We start from the raw sequence: 23655 nt of genomic DNA, 5'->3' as shown, positions 1-23655 counted from the left end.
TCTGCTTCTTACTCATTTTTTAGCCTATTTCATAACTTAAAGTTGACCTCTGCTCCTGGAGCACAGGTGACAGTGTCCCAAGCTTATTCTGGAGGCCCAGGGTCTGGTCACTGGTTCTCCATATGGACTCTTCCAGTGCTTGTGGCTTGTCCACTGCACAGGGTATGGGTCAGCCTAGTTGCACCTATTGTGCCAGGGTTCTGGAGCTTGCAATTTGTCTTCTTCAGTGGTGCTGGAGGCCTCACTCTTAGCCTACTGAACCAGGACCAAAAGGCCTCAGTTGCTTATCTGTGCTAAGAGATCTGCTGACTTGCCTGGACAGTATCCATTCTAGACTTCACTTCCCTTTTGCCCAAATGAGACAGGCTGTTCCTGAAGTCCTTCTAAGTTATCTTAAGCTGGAAAATTTTTCACTCCATCTTTTTGTGGATTCTGTTGCTCCAGAATGCATTTAGAGTCTAGATTTAACATTGGTTCAAAGAGAAATTGGGGAGAGCTCATGGAACTTCCTCTCAGCCATCTGTTTTGCCCTGTTCCTTGGTATTTTAACTCATTCTGACTGCTTATGGCCTTTTGGATTTTCACATGGATGGATTTATGGATTTTTCTTATAGAATTTCTTTCAGTTAAAAGTGTATTCTTTCCATATTCTCTTTGTCTTCTGATTCTAACAGAATTGGACAGATTTAATTAATGATATCTTGAAATATAGTGTCCATTTTTTTTAAAATCATGAATTTCCAGGAGTTTAATGATTCTTAAATTATCTTTCCTTCATTTGTTTCCAGGTCAGGTTTTGGATTTTGCTTTTTGTTTGAGAAGGTAATAGTATTATTATATTTTCTTTTACTTTTTTCTAATCTTTTGAGTCTTTTCCAATATTCTTTGCTGTCTCATGCAGCTCCTTATTTCTCTTTAGTATCTTCTCATTTTCATGTATGCTGTTATTTGAATAAGATGTATAACTTTCTGTTCTGAATTATTTATTTCCTTTCCAATTTTTCCTCCAAATCTTTTATGTCATACTTTATCTGTTACTTTATTTCCTCTAGCTATTCATATGGTTCTCATTTCCCCCTTTTGAGTCTCTACTTAAGAGTGTTTATGGAATTACTCTATTCTAATGGGTTGAATTTTAGGGTATTTTTAAATTTATTGTAATTTTTATAATGATCCGTATCTTCTTGTTTATTCACCCTTTGAGCCTTAGTTGTTAAATTGGGACTTTATATCAAGGTCAGCTTCTGACTCTTGCTGCTTTTTCAAGTGGGATATTTGGTCCTACTTGCTGTAGACCTACTTCAACTGGGTTGTTGTGTTGGCCTTCACCTCCTAGGCTTAGGCTTCTCTGGATCTTTAACATTCAGAGCACAGGATCTTCAGGACTCCTTCTGGTGTCTTAGGACAGAGGCCTATGAACTTAAGAGTCAGTGGTTATGTGGTATCCCAATCTGAGCACTGCCATCATGTGCATAGGTATACTACACTGGGTAATGATACTCCTAAATTTTCTCCAGTGGCTTCCTGGTTGTCCAGGGGCCTTCTCAGGGAGCTTGTTTGCCTGGGGACAATTTTTCTAGAGAAACCTCTTCCCTATTGTCTGTGGGCTTTTGGCTGACTTTTATGTGGTTTTGTGGTAAAAGTCACTTACTGTAGCTGAAAATTTGGTTTCTTGATCACTATTCAATCTGATGATATTTTTAGATCTTTTGCTAAAGTAGAAGTGTGAGATCTGGGCTACTTGCCTTCATTCTAGCAGCCACTTGGCAGAAAGTCCACTGCTGGACATTTCCAAACAGATGTCCCTTTGGCATCTCAAGAGCAACATGTCCAAAATATAGTTCATCACTTTTCTGTCTAAATCCATTTTTTCTTCTCTTGACTTCCTCATGTTTATCCAAGGCACCACCATTCTTCAAGCCAACCACAGTAAAAAAAATTTCAAAATCATTTTTTACTCTTCTCATCCTTTTAGCCCCCATTAATCTGCCAAGTCCTGTAGATTCTACTTTCACAGTATCTCTCACCTTTTTCTCTATTTTTATTCCCACTGCCATCATACTGCCATCATACTAGTCCAAACTTTATGATTTCTTGTTGTTTCTTTTTACGTTTAGTCAGACTTCTTGCATTCCTTCTTACACTGACTTTTATAATAGTCTCTTAACTGGTTGCTTTTCAGTTTCCCCTTCCTCTAAGCTCGTCAAATGAAATAATATTTGTAAAGTGCGTAGCACTTAGTAGGTGTTTAATAAAGGTTTGTTCCTTTCCCATTCTAAGATACTGTATACACTGTTGTTGAACATAATATTCCTTATTCACAGATTTTCTCAAATCACAGTACTGCTAAAAGATCAGCAGATTCCTCACTGTCCTGTAAATATGATTCAGATTTATTAACCTAGTACACAAGGTACTGTTAATCTCTACACCAATCTACCTTTCTGATCTCATCTTATACCATTCTCCCTCACATATTCCCACCATCTCTCTATCTACTGTGTCCCCTTCTGTGGCCCTGATCAAACTGTTCCTTTTGTACTCTTCTAAGTTGGTCTGCTAAAATTATTCCTATTCTTTAATCTCAGCCATAAATATTGTATCCATTAAATCTCAACTGATACTTTCCAACAAAAATTAATTTCTTTATCCTTTTAACCAAAGATTTTTAACCTCAGGTCTGCACATATGTTTATATATTTTGATAACTGTATTTCAATGTAAGTGGCTTCCTTTGCAGTTCTATGTATTTCATTTTATTAATTTTAAAACATTATTCTGAGAAGGGATCATAAATTTTATCAGATATTGCAAAAGGGGTTCATGACACCAAAAAGGTTAAGAAAATTTATTCTACTCTCATAGGACTTTGTACGTAGCTTACACAGTTATCAAATTCTATTTTTATATAGTTTTCTGTCTCAAAGTGGCATAGTAAAGATTCAGGCAGGGTCACCAATAAGAAGAGTAGCTGGCCACCTAAGTGCTCTGATCTAAAGGGCATGGGGCCATTCTTCCTATTCCAAATTGTTTTCTTCACCACCTATCATGGTATCTGAAATATCAGGGTGTGTGTGTGTGTTTGAGTGTGTGTGATCTTCTCAATTAGACTGTAATCTCTTTGAGGCAGGTACCACTATCAGTCATTTCTCTTTGTATCTCAGTGCCAAGTTTAGTGTGGGGGGAGGGTTTGCACTTAACAGACAATAAATTCCTGATTAATTAAATACAGTAATAGGCAATCAATTAAGAATCACCTTCTAATTTTCAAAACAGTTTTACAGCTATGGCATGAATGAACTCATTTGCTCTAACCCAGTGATGGTTAGAGCAAATATCATTATGTCAGTTTTAGAGACAAGTAAGCTAGGGCACAGAAAGGGTAAGTGACTTGTCTTTAGACCTACCATGATGGGTTATAACCAGAACTCATGACCTCTACTCAACACATCTATGGAGCATCTATTAATTGCATGCAATGTAAGGGATGCCAAGGTAGATAAAACACTGTCTAGTACAGGAGATAAGCATATACATAAATAACTAAAATGCAGGGTAGAATGTGGGAAGTGCTACATGTGAAGTCTCCAATGTATTCTTTGAATTATATTGCATCTTATATATTGAGACTCTAAGTGTAGAGAGTGTAAGAAGTAAAGCCAGGAGATGCTTTTCAATACAATATTTGGCTACCCTGAAATCTGGAAAGGATTATGAAGATTAGTCTTTAAAAATTAATCTATGAGGTGAGTAAGAGACAGAGTATCAATTCCTATCTGAAGTCAAGGTTATACCACTATGTTTGACATAATAAATCAATTTTTTATTTTAAAGAAATCCTTAGGGTCAGGATTTTAGCACTTATTTCTATGAAAATGAACCAACGTGTAATTAGAGCATTTTGAGGACAAGTTGAAGGAGAAAGAAAGAAAAATGAAGGACAAGACAATTTCAATCTTTCTATAATAAGAAACTCTAATTGTCATAAAGGAATCTCAGCCTTTTGCTGGCAGGATGTAAGATTCAGTTCAGTGGTGTAGGGAGGGGGACCATTATTCCATGAGACTTAAATTAATAAATTGAATTAAACCATCAAGTCTGATGAAACACCTTGGACTGCAAGGGCTGAGCAAAAACTGAGATTTATCAATTTGCTTTACAAAATGGAAATACTAATTATTTATAGGATTGTGCACCTTCTCCTGACATGCAATTTCATTTCTGACAGGTTACATAATGATATTAGCAAAGACATGTCCCTTCAACAGGAGAACCCACTGAAACCTCTTCCAACCAATGCTTGGAAGATTCATTAATTCAAATCTCTCCTTGCTCTGTTTCCTCATGAATTACAATTTTGTGAGAGAGGCCATTCCTGTCATGTACTTGGGAAAAGAATTTGCAAGAAATTGCTTCCCTAAATCTTTCCAGGAGAGGAAGTTCACAATAAGGTGAGCTCCTTAGATCAGAGAGGCATAGCAAAGATTGAACTAGTACCAACCATATAAACAAGTAGAATATGAGGAAAGCTGAGTGTTCTCATCTGAGTGATATAGGGAAGAATTTCTTGACCCAAATTGCTTTTTCTGCTACCCTTGACATTTTTAGGGATGAGTTTGGGAGGCACCTTAGAAATTCCTCTTTTAGAAAGCAAAATTCCTACTGAGAAGAGGAATGCAGAAAGGGGTATAATGTTAAGAGAGTATTCAATTATACCTTTATAACTAGTTCAAAATCTTTTGGAGGATAAGATTTGGAGGATAAGGACCAGGGAAAACAGAGGTATCAAGGACAGAGGACCAAGTTTGAATCCCAACTCTTTTTACTTACACTCTGTGTGACTTTGGTCAAATTATCTATCTTCTTTGGGTCTCAGTTTTCTCATCTATAAAATAATGGGATTGAAACAGGTGATTTCTAAAGTCTATTTCAGTTCTAAGATTTTTAATTCTGGGATCTAGGGGGATGTGTCCTAGAAGGAATGTCCACTAATACGCACATATTCTCTGTAAGGACAGAGAACAAATTTGTCATTTTCTTTGCATATAGTGTGGAAATTAGCAGTTAACTTCTTAAGGAATACACAACCAGGGAATATCTGACCCTTTCATAAGCCATCACTTTAGTTCTAATGGCTATTACCTCATTTTATGGCAGGCAGGGTGGGTGATGGAGACTTACTTCTGCTTAAGTAATTAGTACCAATAAAAACCATGTAAAAAAAAAACCCTGGGAGATGAAACACAAAACTAGTATAGTATATTTAGTCTAGATACTTTCTATACTCCTTTCTAACATTAGACCTTTAATTTTATTTCAGGATTCCCTCAATGAAGTCTCCTAAAATTGTTCTCACATTAGTAATTTGGATCACATAGTTGGAATACTACCTTAGCTTGTAGGGTACACTATATATATAGCTATTATGACTAATTAGCCCCCAACAGTGTGTTTCTTTTTAATAGTAAGCCAATAGATACAATTAGGTAAGACATTTACTAAAATGGCATTGTAAGAACTGTAGCTATAACATATTCCTTCCATAAACCACAGTTAACTCTCCCTGAGATACGCACAGCACCCATGTGAAGAATATGTACAACTTAGATTACAATGGTACTAAGAGAACACATGAAGGATACACATGTGACCAAAGCTACTCACTCCTCAAGAATTATAGGGCTTCAGAGTCCCTTGTCTCCTGTGGAATCTTTCCAATGCTTCTCCTTAGGTGCAGGATCTCTACTGCCTAGGTTAATCAGCTGCTAGACAGCATGGCTAGTGATGTGCAAAGTAAAATCCCCTTCTCCCATGAAGGAGCAAAAATCTGGATCCTTCCCCAACTGCTGGCTCTCTTTTCAATTCTCCTTTCAAACTGCCAAACTGTCAGCTGTTTCTAGCACTTGAATATTGAAATCCCTGCATGGCATGACCTACATTTTAACCTGACTTTTGCTCTTGCCTCCTCTGATTTAGAGAGAACTGTTATTCGTATTTTATAAAGGGATAGCACCATATTAATACTTTGCTAAAACAAAACTTTATTATATATTATTAGTTTTATAATCTGTGGCATATACTAATCTGGAAAGAGGGAAGAACAACCACCTCCCCCCTTTAAACAATTATTCTATATTCCCATTTATGGGGAGAGTGTGGGAGTAGGGGTACTAACTGTGCCAAACAAAGCCATAAAAAAACTGATTTTAATAGCAATTCTTCCTTGTCTTTCCAAGAATCCCTTTTGCCCTTTCCATCTGCTGTGCCATTTATTTAAATATTCACTTTGCAACAGGGCCCCTAGTCCTCATTATAATTTCCCTTATCTGATAGTATTCTTGCATCAATGTGATTTTGAGAACAAGTAATTGCTTATGTCTTGTGATCCTAGGCTTCTCTGGCTTCTCTTATCATGCTCCCTTAGGTCAGAACTCAAGGGATCTCAGGACCATAGAGATGAACAAGAGCTTTTGTTGATACCTGTATAGCATTGCTAATTCATGTAAATCTTATAATCATATAAGTTTTTTCATAACTCTCAATTTTAAAATATTAGGCCATGAGATCAGGCCTATATTTTCTCAGGACTTTTTGAAACCTGTTTTCATAAATAGGATACATCTTGTTAAAATTTCATATAGAACTTAGCAAAGCATAAGATAAAATGTTTCACATTATTCTTTTAGAAAATCTGTAGAGATATAGCATAAAATAAAAATGTCATAAGAAAATATTAAACATAAGATAAATATAATAATAATAGATAGTGTTGATATGGAAACAATATGTGGTTTTCTAAATCAATATATGGCTTCCAAGGATATTATTATATGATTTAGTTGACTTGTTTCTATTTGAATTTGATACCAATGGACTAGAAAATTGTACAATTAGTTGAATTCAAGACCATTTTGCTAAGTGGAAAAAGAAGTTATTTAATAAATGGTTCAGTGTCAACTGGGAAAAAAGTCTCTCGTGAAAAGTGTCAGCCATCTGTGCTATTAGAGATTTTTATCAATCACATGGATAAAGCATAGATGGCATCTTTATCATATGTGATATGAGTCAGGAGGGATAATTAAAACCATTGGAGGACAGAATTAGGATTCAAAGGGTCTAGTTGGCTAGAAAAGTGTGGTAACTCTGAAACAATGAGTTCAATAGAGATAAACGTAAAATCTTATACTTTATTTCAAGAAGTCAGCTTCACAAACACAAAAGGGAGGAAGCACGGCTAGGTAGGAGTTTGAAAAAGATGAAGATGAGTTGAGGATTTTGAGGAGCTGAAGAAGGAAATATATGAAGGACAAGAAAATTAAACCTTTCTATAATAAGAAACTAATTGTCATAAAAGAATCTCAGCCCTTTTGCTCATTTTAGCTTAAAAGAGTCAATAATATGACACTGCATCAAAAAAATGTATTGAGACATATTGTAAACCACAAAACTCACAGAAATGGTGGCATAATGGTCCCATTTTACACTGCCATAGTCAAAAATTATTGAGTACCATGTTTAATTCTGGGTACTATGTATTAGGAAAGACTTTGATGAGCTGAAGATTACTTCAAAGTGGTAAACCAGAAGAGTGAAGGGAGTTAGTCAATGTCACATGAGGATCAATTGAAGGAACTAGAAATATTTAGAAAGTAAAAGATTTGGAAGGAGTCATTATAGTTAAGCTTTCTTTAATTAAAGGAGTATCATGTTGGAAAGTGATTAAATGTGTACCATTTAGTCTTAGCATGCAGAATCAAGATTCAAAGGGTAAAAGATGCAAAGAGAAAACTTTTGATTTTAAGGAAAGCTTCTTGGCAGTTAGAACCATCCAAAAGTGTAGTGGATGACCTGGAAATATTATATGTCCCGCCTCAACAGAGGTCTACAAACAAATGCAGGATGGCTACTCTGATGTGCTGAAATGATTTTATTTTCAGATACAGGATGGACTTGAAGACTTCTTTAGCTCCTTTCAAATCTGAAATTCTCTGATAGGGATGTCCAGTGTTCCCCTCCCTGGTTATTGCTAATTTAAAAATTGCAATATCACATTCTATTATTTCTCCTTCACCACACAATCCTTTGTTGATCAGATTCAGAGTAACTTTTGATCAGGTCAAATGATAATAGTCAAAATATATGATTTGATTGGTTAGATTGTTTATAAAAGATATAATTTGATTAGAGTAGATTGTATTTTTGAAAGGAGATATATTAGGAGGATAAAGCAGGGGAAAAAGTATGATGACCTTTAAGGACATAATTACTTCCTTCTATTTCTTCTAAAACTATATTTTTCATGGCTCAAGATATCCTCAAACTACCAACAGTGCATCTGGAGAATGCTAAGTGGAATATAGTTGTGGCCAGGGACCATGTCTTATTCATCTTTGTATCCCTGCCACTGTGCAACATTTAAAACATAGCAGACAGTCAATAAATGTTTGTTAACTTGAATGAATGAATCTACCAAGAAAGAATCGTGCAATTTGCCTCGCAATCTGCTAGGACTTCCAGGGAATTTACCTAAAATTTCATAATAGCAAATTAAGCACCTGCTACTAAGCTAGACTCTTAAAATCACTGAAGAATATAAGATAACTGTTGTTTTGGCTTCCCAATTACATTACCATGATATTGTTTACTTTCTGTCTCCATTTGCTTTTTACCTTGAAGTGACACAATTTAATTATCGTAACAAAGCTCTCAGGTTTTGCTGCACAGCATGCAAAGAAGAGCTTGTTCAGGTTACAATTGTACATTCCAGCATCAATCTCAGTCCCAGGGGACCAGATACCTCCCATGCCACTCTGTTGCTCCGCCTCTTTCTGCTACTCATTAAATAGGAGGTGATAGAAGTTTGAGGGAAGATGGCAACATGATAGAAGGCAGAGGAGTCCAAATTCTTCCCACTACCCTCAAACACTCCAGTAGGGCTTAGAAATTAACCACTCTGGATGTAAATAAAAATATTTACCTGTAGACTCCCCTATATAAATCATGACCAAAGAGAACCATCAAGGTTTTGTGGGGAATATAAAATGGAAAAACTGGATAGTTTGAGGGTGGTGTCCAAAAGGTAAAGTAAAGGCAGGCTTAGAAGGCTTCCATTGATCCACTACAGTGTTCTCATCCCAAGTCCAGCCAATGCTTACACTTCATGTTCTGGCTAGGTCTTTTTAAGACTCTAGCAACAGAAATGTCCTAGGCAAAACCCAATGCAAGAAGTCCTTAAACCCTGTAGTGAGAGTCCCACAGAATAGCAAGAGTGAAGAACTCCAGGCAAAACTTATAGTTACACAAGGTCCCAGAGCTTTATACTAAGAGGGAGTTCCAGGCAGAGCCTAACATCAGAGCATTCCTAAAGCATTCCTACACTCAGATTCTGACAGGCCTACCCATGCCTTTCAGTTGAAGTGCCTGATCCAAGGGCAGGTCCCAAATATTTAGATATTCAGGTAAATGAGATGAGTACCCCGAGAAAAACTCAACACCATGAGAAAACGTCCTAGTCTGAAAAACGCCCAAGAAGTAAAACTGAGGAGAATAGAACCCCTCAACAAGTCCAAATAAAGCCTTGAAGGAAAAAATAGCCTGTTCATAGAAATTACAGGAATTAAGGTACGCAAAATAGGAAAAAAATCAGGACAGAAATAATAGCAAGGAAATTTGACACCTAAAAATAGTCGATGGAAAATATCACCCAAAACACAATTAGAATGGGTCAGACAAAAAATGATGACTCAGAAAGAAAATAAACATTGAACAGAAACAAAAGTTTGAAAAATAGAGAAAATTTAAAGAAATTTAATATGAAAACAACGGACTAAAAACAGGTCAAGAAGCTATAATCTAAGAATTATCAAATTATCTGAAAACCATCATCATAAAAGCCTGGATAATTTTTAAGATATTATAAAATTATGGAATGGTTTTATACAGACAGATATAGATATACATATTTGTGTCTGATGATAACCATATCTAGGATGGAGTGGTGGGAAGAAAAAAAGAAAGTTACTTGATCGCTATCATATATTTTAAAGGAATAGCAAGTTGTACATGATAACTCTGCAGTTTCGTATACAATCATCTTTTTTTTCTATTGTACTCTCTTGTGGAAGTGCTTGTTTTATTTCTTAAGTTCAGAAAAAATATATTTTTTAAAAGAACTCCTTTTATAAAGGCAAACTCCACCACTGGTGGAGGGAGTGACCACACTGATGAAGTCATAAATCTTCTAAGTATTTAAACTTTGTAATATATTTTATCTGAATAAATTTTTTTTTTATCCCTAGGTATTTCTTCATTGACTCAAATAAATAGACACAAGACACTATAAAATGTTAATCATTTGAATAGAACAAAATTAAAAATATAGTACATTTTAAAGACAATTCAAAGATATTCTTTCTAGTATATATGCATTCAGTAAATAAAGCATTTTAAAATTGGGATGGGAGGAAGAAAACTACCTGTACATGTTAGAATAAGAGAACAAAACAAAAATAGACAACCAAATTCACCAACCATCTCCTGGAAAAAAAAAACCAAAATGAAAAATCCTACAATCATAACAGCTAAAATCTAGAGGTTGCAGGTTAAACAAAAGTATAGCAAGCAGGCAAAAAGAATGAATTTAAGTACCAAGGAGACATAATAAGGATCACATAAAACTTAGCAGCTTTAAAAGAGAGAGTTTGGGATATGACATTCCAAAAGTCAAGAGCTAAAGTGAGCCTGAGCTAAAGGCTTCAATCAGGGATGACCTACCTGGAAAAACTAATGATAATGCTACAAGGAGGAAATGGAACTTTAATAAAATAGTGAATTACTAAATTATCTTAATAAAAAAGCTTGAACTAAATAGACATTTTGAAATGGAAATGCAGCAGTAAAGAGAAACATAGACATGTGCACAAATTTGTTCAATTGAAAAAGAATATTTAATTGATGTGAGAATTAATTTCTAACATATTAATAGATAGATAAATAAAGTGTCTTTTTATAAACCTAAAATCTTTGAGAAATATTGAGAATCATTTTAAAAAATGACAACATATTGTTTGGTAATACTGTTTGCTTTAAAGGTCTAAGGAGAAGATTTAAATGGGAGGGACAGGGAAATATTATAGGGAGAAAAGGTCAATGAAGGGCAGGGGAATCATACAATAAATAGTATATAGACAAGTAGAAAAGGTAATGAGAACCCCCTGAACCCTACCTTCATCTCAATTAGATAAAGATTGGACACAATTACACATACACATATAAAATCTCAGTTTAAAAAGACATTAAACTCAAAAGAGAAATTGGAGGGAATGGGACCAAGGAAGGGGTATAAAAGAGTCTAAGAAGGCAGGTTAGATAAGGAAATAGTTATAAGAAAACTGAATTTGAACTTTTGAGAGAAGAATGAGAAAAGGAAAGCAAAAAGAATAAAACAGTGGGATCAGTGTTAATGAAGGGAAATGCAATGGAAAGGAAACAGGCTGTTTTACTTATATTAGAAAAACTCTCTCTTGTCCACTAACTTCTTATTTGTAAAGATGAAGGGAACAACAAAGAAAGGAAGAAGACAAGATGGAGATAAATACATGATTAACAATCATAATTGTAGATACTAATGGGATTGATTAGCCCATAAAATGGGAAGTAATAGCAGAATAGATTAGAAAGTAAAATCTGTCAGCATGATCCATACAAGAAACCCATGAAACACAAAGATTCACAAACAGTTAAAAATGAAGAACTGGAGGAAAGTCTATTAGGTTGCAGCTAAATTGAAAAGAGTGGGAGTAGAAATCACAATTTCAGACAATGCTAAGATAAATATAGATAAAATAAAAAGAGATGAATACAAATTATATTATACTTACAGAAACCACAGATAAATCATAGGCATATATGGACAGTGATAAATAACGTAACTTTCAGGACAAGAAAAATCAAGCTGAAAGAAAAATAATAAAGAAGTTAAATACTGGAATAGAACTTAAGAAAAAATAAAAATAACAGATCTCTGTTGATTATTGAATAGGAACAGCATCTTTGAACAGGAATACTATGAGATTTACATACTTCTGAAATATGTGATACCTTTACAAAATGTGATCATTTATTAGGGCATAAAGATAACAACAAAAATGTAAAATCCCAGATATACAGACCCTGTCATTTATCAATCTTTTTGTAAAAAAGCTATATTCAATGAAGGACCTTTAAAATGAGTTTAGAAATACACGAAGACTGAGTAACATGATTCTGAAGAATCTAGTCAAAAAATAAAAATGATAGAAAATTTAATTAAAGAAAATTATAATAATTAGATAATATCCCAAAAGTTTAGGAAAATGCTTTCATCAACAAAAGAAAGAAAAAATGCATTGAAATAACCATACAATTTTAAAAAACAAGAAGTCTGAAATTCTCAATTAACAGTAGAAATTCTGAAAATTAAAGAGGAAATTAATAAAAATAAAAGCAAATGAGCATTAAATTTAAAATTAACAAGGAAATTTTAAAAAAATAATAAACAACTAACATGATTTATTCAAAAGAGGAAAAACCAAACTTTTCACATAAAAAGTGTAAAAGGAAAACTCTACAATTGAAGAGGAAGTAAAGGAAATAATCAAAACTATTTTGCCTAATTATATGCTAATAAAAGTGATAACCTGGAGGAAACAGGTGAATAATTATAAAAAAATAAAATACCTAGATTAACAAATGAAGAAAAAATATTTAAACAACCCAATATCAAAAAAATAAATTGGATAAGTCATAAAATTATCTCCCAAAGAACCCAGAACTAGATTAACTTATAAGTAAATTCTGCCAATCAAAGAAAAATTAATTGCAAAATTTAAATTATAAATAGTTTGTATTTACATAAATATAAACTATTTGTAATGATAAGGAAAAAGTGCATCTTATTCCTTCTCTTTTTCTGGTACAAATATGGTCTTGATATCTAACCAGGGAGACACAAACAGAGGAAGAAAACTGTTATAGATTAATATCTCTAATGAAAATGAATGCAAATTTTTTAAATAAAATATCAGTAAGTAGGGTACCAAACAACATACTAGAAAGGCTAAGACCTGGTTGGGTCTATATCAGAAATACAGGGTTGGAGCAATATGTGAAGGATATAGATATAATAAAAGAAGATAATAATATAAATAATGAAAAATTATATGGTTATATCACTAGATGCTGAAAAGAATTTGAACATGTAGCCATGTATTGAGAGTTTTATTTTTCAGATTTATTTTTTTTTGCATTTTCTTGCCTTGAGGTAAAGGGATACAGTGGTAGGAAAAGTTAAATAAAAGGAAAAAATAAAGATCATTAATCTCATTATATATCCATTTATTTCAATATAATTTATTTCTGTGCAGTGATGTTGATCTCAAAACTAAAATTCATGCACCGAATCAAACTACCAAAAGGAATGGTGAAAATACACCAAATGCTATTTTAATGCACTGACTTAATGAGATTTGACTACTACTACTAATATTGTTATTACAAATGGAAGGGGAATATTTACTGAAAAATACTGTATTAAGCGTAAAGAATTTAATATGGACACCATTTGTATTTTTAAATCTTTTCATTGTTAATATACATGCTGTTTAATAAAATAAAAAGATTTTTTAAAAAAGAAATGACAATTTTTATTGTCTGTTTTAGTCCCTCACAAAGAATAATATTTTGAATAATAAATATTATCTTAAAAAGAGATTACATATGAGATAAACATCTGTTTTTCCCAATTCATTCTTTCAATATGTACTAACATCTAGGGAAATTAGGAAATAACTCAGGAAAGAGGTATCAAAAACTGAGATTTGAAAGATTCTAAGAGGAGATGAGACAGGAATATATATGTTGGTCTATTCCCCTAAGGCCCCACTCACAGTCTGTAACTTTACAGACCAAAGTGTTGCCATAAGGCCCTCACTTCATTATATCTCCCATTAGTATGTAAGCTTCCTGAGTGCAGAAACAGTTTGCTGTTGCTTCATCTTCAATGAAGTACACTTAGCATATAGCATATAGTAGGCAATTGATAAATGTTCCTTTCTTCATTCATTGAAAGTGGTTAGAAGTCTTATTAAAGGAAATCAACAAGATGAGTCAAATAAGAGTCTTTGAGAAACAGCATGGTAGGAAAATAAATACCTACAAACAGAAGCTAAAAAACCATACTCAAATAGAGGACACACTGAAAAATAGAATGAACAAACTAAAACTCAAAACTCCTCTGGTACAAGAAGAAATACTTTAGTAAAAGTTTGAAAAAATTGAAACAACATGTAAAATATTAACTAACAGAAGCAACTTATAAAACAGGAGGTTGAGAGATAATTAAAGAATCTATCTGTTCCATGTGCCAACCTCTACAGATCATTCTAAAAAATCATAGCGGGGAAAACTGGGTCAGAACAATTGAAACAGAGGAAAAACTGAAAATAGACAAGATTCACAAGTTAACACCTGAGAGAAATCCCACACATGGCAACCTAAAAAATAAAACTGCTACTCTGGAGAACTTCCACATTAAAGAAAAGTTTTAAGTTTCCAAGAAGAGAAATATCACACCAGTGGAATCACAGAAAGAGAATTATGTAGCAAATACAAGAATTGAAAGAAAAGAATAAAAATGATATTACAAAAAGAATATGTACCAAAGGAAAAAATACCCTACAAAATGTAAGTTAATTTTATAATGAGAAAACAAAGTTATTCTTTCATAGAATCAGCTTTCCAAGAATTCTTGTTATGAGGAGTAAAACTGAGTAAAACTATTGAAATGTCCATGTAAAAGACAAAAGAAAACTACAAAAGAAAACTACAAAAGAAAACTTAAATATTTGAGGTCTTAAATGGCAATAAATGATGTCCATAGGTTCAAATCCTAAAAAAGTTAGAATATACTATTGTCCCTTTAGAAACTCACCACATCTAAGTATCACTGAGGTATTAAAGAACAAAAAGTTTGGGGAGGGGGAAAGAGAAAGAGAAAGATGAATCAGCAAAGAGAGGGGAAAAGAGATGGAAGAAAGAATACTCATGGCTTAACAAAATACTTTTAGTAGATCTGGTGTCATAAGAGAAGAATATACAATAACGGAGGTAGGGTTAGAGTGGAGCTATAATGAACTTCACCTTTATTTAAGGCAAATTATGGAAGTTTGGAAAATAAGGTAATGTGCACTTTAATTAAAAAGAACTGATTATGAAAGGGGAGAAGAGGAAGATACAGTAAGCTGGATGTGAATTGAGAGAAAAGGGGAAGAAGACTAAATCTGGATTGTCCAAACTACCAATCATTAGTATATACTGCATTCCCTTACCACTTTTACCTGATATTTTCTCTTCTCTTGGGGAAAGAGGTGTGAAGAATAAACATTGTTATAGAATATGATAGAGGGAAAATAAATCTAACAGTTGTGGATGGGAATTGGGTGGCTCCTATGAAATGGAGAAGGGTTTCAGAAGGGAACAGGAAGCAAAAAGCAAATGATTTGTTATTTATAAGTTGCTTTCTTAAACCATAAAAGTCATACCAGTTAAAGCGAAAAAAATTCAAAGAGAATCTAACAATAATAATAAAAGCTGACATTGATATAAGCACTATGTGCCAGGCACTGTGTTAAACACTTTACAGATATTAGCTCATTTGATCCCCACAACAACCCTGGGAAGTATGAGCTATCATTCTCATCATTTTAAGTTGAGGAAACCAAGGCAACAGAGGTTAACTGACTTGCCCAGGGTCACATAGCAAGTAAAGATCTGAGGCTAGATTTGAACTCAACTCTTCCTGACTCCAGGTCTAGCTTTTATATAGATGAATCCAAAAAGCTGGGGTGGCATTCGTGACCTTGGGCAAAATAACAATAAAAACAGACATGGTTAAGAGAAATGTGCAGGGAAAATTAGCCATACTATGCAATGCAATAAACAATGAAGCAATGTTAATTATAAATTACTTGATGCCATCCCATCTAAATAAATAAAGGAAACACTACTCAAACTAAAAGGGAAATAACAAAGAAAAATAATAATCATTGAGGATGTTGACTTTCAGACATTGCACAAATATAGCATAAAAATAAACAAGAAAGAAATTAAGAATTTGAAAAGAATATTAGAAAATTAGATATGATAAATCTCGGGTGATTACTAAATGGCAGATCTAAGGTATATACATATTTTAACTTACAAAATGAATCATGTGCAAGTGTATGAATAAAGGAACTCATAAATAAATGTAATAAAGCAGAAATATTAAATCCATCCTATACAGAGGTCTGATACGTGCAAATACACATACATATACATCTACATATGTGTGGAGAATCAATGTAAAATACAAATATATAAGAAGAAGAATTCCTTAATAGATAAGTGAACAAAAGAGGCAAACAGGTAATTTTCAAAAAAAGAAAAGGAAAAGAAATGTTAACTACCAGTAATCATGAGAAAGAATATTCAAAAGCACTAATAAAATAAACACAAATCGAAGTAACTGAGGTTTCACCTTAAAGCAATCGGAATGGCAGGATAATAAAATACAAAATTTTTAAATATTAGAGTGGTTATGGGAAAGCAGTGAAGGAGCTGTTAATTAGTGCAACTATTCTGGACAATATTTTATAAATATATCAGAAAAGTCACTTAATTATATATACCCAGTAATCTAATGGTACCACTATCAGGCATGTATCCCAAGCAAATCAAATACAAAAGGCTTTTTCTATACAATAATATTTGCAGTAGTGCTTTTTGTGGTAGCAAAGAAATAAAGTGAATGACAATTGGGAATGGCAGAATAAGTTGTGGTCTGTCTAAAATGGTATAATGGATTAGAATACTCCCCAAAAATCCCCCTAAAATGATGACTGCAAAAAAAATTCAGAGAAACGTGGAAAATCTTATATGAACTAATGCAGAGTGAAATGAGGAGAGCTAGGAACACTAGCTGTGTGACTTTATGCAAGTCCTTTAACCTCACTGAGTCTACATTTGTCCATCTGCAAAATGAGGCAGCTGGACTAGATGACATCCGAAGTCCTTTCAGATCTAGAACTATGATCTAATTATCCTACTTTATGATCCTATGAATTTACACAATAATGCAATGTTGAAAGGCATCAGCACTTTGATCAGTCACAAATTATGACTAGAGAAATAGTGGTGAACTACTGGAGTAAAACAAGCAACACATTGTCAGATATGGCCATTGTGTCATTTTGTTTTGTTTAACTATACCTCTGTTATAAAGAAAGGCTCTCTTGAGGTCTAGAGGAAGTCACTGGGAATTGACAGCAATAGCAATGGTTTTGTTTGTTTTTAGTATTACTGAAACCTATATTTTATAAAAAGAGGAAGAGAACGGATCAAGAAGAGAGCAAAAGGAGAGAAGAATTCACTGAGAGTCAATGTTTACTTTATTAGCAGAAGTTTGAGCTGCTAGAGAAGGAAAATAAAGTAGAACGGATGCCTTTTTTCCCCTTCTGTTAGCAGCATGAAATAAGTAACAAACTATTCCCTCAGATTAGTAATGCCTATTTGTTCTTTAGCACCATTTCTCATCTATGTTAATTTGCCCAAATTATTCCATAACATCACTTCAGGGAAAAACCTATAAAACACTCAGTAGAAATCTAGAGACATTTTACAGAGAATGAAAAGACACAGCCATTGATTGTCCTCTAAAATAACTCCCAAGATATTGACAGAGGTTGCTAGTATGTTTTCTCCATATTTTGCATCTTGTCTGGTATCCTGCTTCTACGCTGTTCTGTGGTGGGACTATAAATATCCTCTCTCCCCTGACTATTGTAGTAAAACTCATCAGAATGGTGGCAACCAGGAAATATGAGTTGGCTTCTGCCTCCTCCCAATTCTGCTAATCTGTTATGTGACACAAGAGAAATTGCTCAATTCCTCCATGCTGATCCTCTACTTATAAAATGATTGTTCTACTTCCTCTTAGTAAATTAGTATTCAGGACAAAAGAAGAGGAAATGGTTTTGTATTGTATCAGGTGAAATGTCAACTAGACCAGAGGAAGAACTTCCTTATAGAAAGTTTAGTACTTTGAATTTTACATGCGCACACACACACCCACACACACACACACACACACACACACACAGAGCCAAAACTCTCCCCTGACTTGATGGGGTGTAGGGGTAGGTGCCACAAGGTAGGTAGGTAGTCTTATAAGAAAATGAAGCTTTTCATTGTCTGCTACCAAGATATTTAAAAAGAGGAAGCACTTTGCTATTTCTTAGTTTGTCAGCCTTTCAGAAAGGAAGAGCTAGACTAGATCATCTTTAGTTTCTTAGTCCTTTCCAGTTATTATTATTATTAATATGTTAGAGAAGTTTTATTATATTTATGGAGATGACTAGCTTAGATGGCTTTCATAAATTAATAGGCATTGTTCTTGCCAAATTTTAATAATATCTGCATATTTACATATGTATACCTACATATTAATTCATCTAAAACAGTCCATTGAAAATGTAATGTTAAAAGTCCAAAAATAAGATAGGCATTTGAATAAAAATATAATGTTTTAGAAAGGTAATAAATTAAATTATAAAACTAACTAGTGAAGAATTAGAGTTGTCAAAAAAAAAAAAAAAAGTCAACCAAGTCCAAATACCACATCTACATGAACATCCTCAGAGACAGCCCCAGCTATTAGAACAAATGTATTTAAAACCACTCTACGGAGAAGGGTTTTTTTGGCAAGAGGTCAAATTTCATATCACTATTAACCTCTGGTGGAATGGTTAGTTAGAAGCATTAACTGGATAACGAGAACAATATTTGTCCTTCTTTCCATCTGAATTCTAGATTGATAACTCTGAGAAGAGTTACAAACTGGCAGAAAGCAAGATTGCTATAATTGTTTTGTAGGTAGGATGTTTTAAATAGCCAAAATAAAAGAAATTTATAATAAAGATGACAAACTGACAGATTCCTTCTCTTCTGTGTCTAAGCATGAGTGAACACACTAATGCAAAGATTACTTGGTTTTACAGGGAAATCATGACATTATATTAATATTTCTGAATGTAGCATGATTTAAAAGAATGGAAAATTCCATGAAGTGGAATACTTGTCACTGAAAAAATTAAAGAAAAACAAAGTTGTTGGGATTGAATGAAGGATATGCCATAACTCAAATGCTTAAGATAAAAACTTAGCTAACTCATTATTTCTTAAAGTATGGCTTATATGGAATTTGAAAGAGTTACCAACTAACCAACTAACTGTGGAGCTAGAAGAAACCATGAAAGGCATGTAGTCCAAACCCTACTCAAGGCATGAATTCTAATGATAATATCCCATAAATGATCACCCAGCTTCCATTTGAAGACCACAAGTGTTTAACTCGTGGGTCAGCCCATTAAATTTTTGGATAGCTTTAACTGTTAGAAAGTTTATAACTATATCAGATTAATTTTACCTCCCAGTAATTGCCATCTCCTGATCTAGGTTCTGTCCTCTGTAACAGCAAAATAAGATTAATCCCGTTCCTTCATTATAACATTTCAGACAATTAACTTAACCACAATCCTTTCTCACTCCCACCTGAACAAGTATTTTCTTCTCTAGGTTAATATATAATTTATTCCACGGAGAAAAATACAGAGAAACACAAAGCAGGATATTTCCAGTTTCTTCAATTAATCCTCATTTGACATGCTACATGGTCACCTCATCACTCACCATCCCTTTCATTTGATATGTGCTAGCTTGTCAACAACTTTTCTGTGGTGCCAAGAACTGAATAGAGTCCTCCAGATATGGTCTCATCAGGACATAGGGCAATGGAACTATCACCTCCCTTGTTGTAACTATCATGCTTCTATTAATTAATCCAGAGATCATATATCATTATGACATCACATTGATGTCTTTTTATATATTTTCCCTAGTTACATTAAAAAAATTCCATTTTTTTTAAGTTTTGAGATCTTTCTCTGTAAGTGGATAGCTTTTATCACCATGAGTTTTTTGGGATTGCCTTGTATCATCATATTGCTGGAAACAGATAAGTCATTCACAGTTTTTCATTTTATAATATTGCTGTTACTGTGTGCAACATTCTCCTGATTCACTTCACTTTGTATTATTTCATGTAAGTCTATCCAGTTTTTCTGAAATCATCCTGTTTGTTATTTCTTATAGCACAATAATATTCCATTACAATCATATACCACAACTTGTTCAGCCATTCTCCAATTGATAGGGATCCTCTCAATTTTGAATTCTTAGTCACCACAAAAAGAGTTGCTATAAATATTTCTGTACAAATAAGTTTCTCCCCGCTTTATTCAGTCTCTAAGATGCAGACCAAGAAGTTATATTACTAGATCAAATGGTACATACAGTTTTGTTGCCCTTTGGGCATAGTTCCAAATTGCTCTGCAAGATATTTGGATCAGTGCACAACTCCACCAACCATGTATTAGTATCTCAGCTTTCTGACAACCCCACCAACATTTATCATTTCCTTTTTTGTCATATTAATCAATCTGATAGATGTGAGGTGGTATCTCAGACTTGTTTTAATTTGTGTTTCTCTACTCAATAGTGATTTATAGCATTTTCTTCATATGACTATAGATAGCTTTTATTTCTTTAATCTGAAAACTGTATTCATATCCTTTGATCATTTATCAATTGGAGAATGACGTCTTCTTATAAATTTGACTCAGTTCTCTATATATTTAAGAAACTGAACCTTTATCAAAGATACTTACTATAAAAATTATTTCCCAATTTTCTGCTTTCCTTCTAATTTTGGCTGCATTTGATTTTGTTTGTGCAAAAACTTTTTAATTTTATATCATCATAATGATCCATTTTACATTTTGCAATGCTCTCTACATGGTGTTTGGTCCTAAATTTTTCCCTTATTCATAGATCTGACAGGTAAACTATTCCATGTTCTCCTCTATTGCTTATGGTATCACCCTTCAAGCATTTGTCACATCCCATTTTGGGATAACTTTAGTATTTGGTGTGAGATGTTGGTCTATATCTAGTTTCTGGTATACTGTATTCTGATTTTCCCCAGCACTTTTTGTCAAATAGTGAGGTTTTGTCCCAAAAACTGGGATCTTTAAGTTTATCAAGCTCTAGATTACTATGGTATTTACTACTGATGTAGTAGTAATGTAATCCACAGATCCCACCACTCTTTTTCTTAACTAGTACCAAACTGTTTTTATCATTACCACTTTATAATATATTTTCAGATATGGTATGGCTAGACCATCTTCCTTCACATTTTTTTCATTAATTCCTTTGATATTCTAGACCATTTTTTCAGATGAATTTTGTTATTATTTTTTTCCGCCTCTATAAAATAAATTTTGATAATTTGATTGGTATTGCACTGAACAAATAGATTAGGTAAAATTGTTGTTTTTATTATATTGGCTCAACCTATCCATGAGCAATTAATATTTTTCCAATTTTTTAGATTGGAATTTATTTATGTGAAGTGTTTCATAATTGTCTTCATAGTTCCTGGGTTTGCTTGGTAGATAGACTCCCAAGTATTAATCAATCCAGCACTCAGAATTTTTTTTTAGGGAGTTCATTGATGGCTTGTTTAATTTCATTTTCTAAGATTGGATTATTCTAGCATTCTATTTCCTCTTCTGTTAACCAGAACAATTTATATTTTTATAAATATTCATCCATATCATTTAGATTGGCAGATTTATTGACATGCTATTGGGAAAAATAGCTCCCAATAATTATTTTAATTTCCTCTTCATTGGTGGTGAATTCACCCCTATAATTTTTGACACTGGTAATTCCATTTTCATCTTTCCTTTTTTAAATCAAATTAACCAATAGTTTAACTATTTCATTGTGTTTTTCTCATAAAACCACACTGATGTCTTATTTGAGCTCTTAGTCCTATGAAATTCTGAAGAATTTCCATCTCTAATAATCTACTTTCTAATCAGATTTCCCCATCTTGTATTTTTACAACAGTTTTAAAAATCCAAATGCAAGAATTTGTATCTATCCTATGAAATAATATTGTTAGCTTCAAACCGTCATTCCAGTTGATAGGTGATAAAAAAAAAATAATAAACTATGAAGGAATGAATGAATAAATCAAATCAAAATTTCAGGGTTTTTTGTTTTTCCACATAACTGGCCTGAGATAAATAACGTGTTCACATACAGTTATAATGTCTCTTGTAAAGGCTGTCAGTCTTGAATATTTTTTGTATCACAGATATTTAATGTCATCTCCACAGTGGAAAAACATGCTACATTAAAAGTTTAGCGATAAGAATATTCAGAAGTCAACAACTTCCAGAAGCCAAGATGGCAGAGTAAACAGTAAATCATTGTAGCTCTCCTATATTCACTTCTAACAACCAGAACAAATCCTGGAGCAGTGGAGCCAGGAGAAAGATGGGGAAGATGGGGAATATGGGGCAGAGCCAAGATGGCAGAGTAGAAGCATGTACCTGCTCAAGTTCTCCCCTCAAAAAACCTTAAAATGCCTCTAAAAAATGACTCTAAACAAATTCTAGAGCAGTAGAAGCCACAAAATGTCAGAGTGAAACAGATTCCTAGCCCAAGACAACCAGGAAGATAGACAGGAAGGGTCTATCTCACCCAAGCTCAGACACGAGAGCAGTTCAGTTTGGGCTCTGTGACACAGACAGGATTGGACCAGGCTTCAGGATGCTGAATTATGGACAGCTGCTGCAGTTTTGAGATTTCTCAACCCACAGATGACAAAGACTGCTTCAAAGGTCAGGGAGAAAGTTCTTTCACCTGGGTGAGAAAGGAGCATGATCTGCCTCAGTTTTAGGGCAACTGAAGCCATTGCCTCAGTAGCAGCCACTTCTGGAGATCTCTGGCTACAGACACTGGGGGAATCGAGTAGCTGACCTGAGTCTCAGTTCAGAGTGGTGGTCTTGGGGTGAGGAGGAGCACTGGCACTGTCAGAGTTGGTGGCAGCTGTGGAGAGAGAATGCCACTCACAGTCCAGGGCATTAAAGAGTGCTTGTGGTTGCTCACAGACCAGAATGCAGACGAGAAGAAGGGTAAAAACCTCTCCCTTGACTATTGCACTTTGGAGGAACTGAGAACTTACAGGTCCCTAGATTTATCTCAGAAAATAGCTGCATAAAACCTCTGAAGCCTAGGGTAGCATACACTCCAGGTGACAAAGGACTCAAAAGTTAAGTAATTGGCTGGGAAAATGCCAAAATGAGGGGCAGGGGGGAAATTAAGACTATAAAAGGTTACTGTCATGGCTAAAAGATATTTTCTTTCATCCTTTCAGATGAGAAAGAACAAAGCATACAACTGGAGGAAGACAGCAAGGTCAAGACTCCTACATCCAAAACCTCCAAAAAATTATGAAATGATATCAGGTCATGGAAGAGCTCAAAAAGGATTTTGAAAATCAAGTAAGAGAGATGGAGGAAAAATTGGGAAGAGAAATGAGAGCAACACAAGAAATTCATGAAAAACAAGTCAATAGTTTGCTAAAGGAGACCCAAAAAATACTGAAGAAAATAACACCTTTAAAAACAGACTAACCCAAATGGCAAAACAGGCCCAAAAAGCCAA

This window comes from Notamacropus eugenii, chromosome 1 (assembly GCF_028372415.1).
Source record: "Notamacropus eugenii isolate mMacEug1 chromosome 1, mMacEug1.pri_v2, whole genome shotgun sequence".
Classification (NCBI taxonomy): Eukaryota; Metazoa; Chordata; class Mammalia; order Diprotodontia; family Macropodidae; genus Notamacropus; species Notamacropus eugenii.
Note: the sequence above shows the minus strand (reverse complement) of the source record.